Source organism: Haliotis asinina, chromosome 15, assembly GCF_037392515.1.
Source record: "Haliotis asinina isolate JCU_RB_2024 chromosome 15, JCU_Hal_asi_v2, whole genome shotgun sequence".
NCBI classification, from domain to species: domain Eukaryota; kingdom Metazoa; phylum Mollusca; class Gastropoda; order Lepetellida; family Haliotidae; genus Haliotis; species Haliotis asinina.
The window spans coordinates 50,633,211-50,634,506 of NC_090294.1; positions in this window are offsets into that span (position 1 = coordinate 50,633,211).

A 1,296-nucleotide genomic window follows, 5' to 3' on the forward strand; every position below is an offset into this window, starting at 1 on the left:
ATCATCATCATCATCATCATCATCACACCTCATGCATGCAAAGAATTACCCCTTGTTAGAAACACTTCTGTCTAAGAATGCCACCTCGAGCGGTTCATCGATTCCTTAATACAAATTACTCGGTCTACAGGGAGAGTCAAACTACAGTGAGAATAATATACAAGGTTAATCAGAGAATCTTGGTGCTGTACAATAACATATGTGCTGTTTCATGGCACTTGCAGTTGAATAGATGTGCAAGGGATAAACCGGCGGGGTAACTACCCGGGGTAGTGTTGCATCACACACACACAAAACAGGTAAGAGATGGGACATCACTAACATTAAAATTACCAAGAGAATGACTTTATACAACAGCAAAAAGGAGTTGTTTCAGGACATATTTGTTATCTTAAAGCTTTCAATCGCGGGTTCCGCCATCAAGAGATATGGTTGACCTTCCTTCCAAACATAGTGCTTGGTCTATACGTAGGTTGTGAGATTTTGCTGTGCACAGTGACAAATGTTATGTGAATCATCTTACAACCTAAACATATCAGTAGACATGATTGGGAACATTGGTAAAATGTATATGATATATTAGAATAAGGTGTGGAATTAGAATGCGCTCTATATCTGTTACTATAGCCAGCATGCCGGAAAAGCTGACAGTGGAAGCACATCTGGTCACTTAAACATCATCAACTCGACACTGACAGTGGAAGTACATCTGGTCACTTAAACATCATCAACTCGACATTGACAGTGGAAGTACATCTGGTCACTTAAACGTCATCAACTCGACACTGACAGTGGAAGTACATCTGGTCACTTAAACATCATCAACTCGACATTGACAGTGGAAGTACATCTGGTCACTTAAACATCATCAACTCGACATTGACAGTGGAAGTATATCTGGTCACTTAAACATCATCAACTCGACACTGACAGTGGAAGTACATCTGGTCACTTAAACATCATCAACTCGACACTGACAGTGGAAGTATATCTGGTCACTACATCAAAATGCATCCGATATCGGAGTGATCAGAATTGTGTCGTAGGGCATGATAGCCGCTTGGGTAGCCTCGAGGTTAGTGGGTACGCTCGTCAGGCGCAGGGGTGGGTCTATTCCCCGTATGGGTACCGGGTAGGAAACATTAGTAATAGACACTGTTTTGATCAAACATTACAAACGTAATCAAAACTATACTGGGTGGAATTAGAGTCGCCGAAACGCAGCAAACTCAAGATCCCACCCAGAGATAATGCCCGTAAGACACACATCACCATCGAATAACCATTTACTTGTTT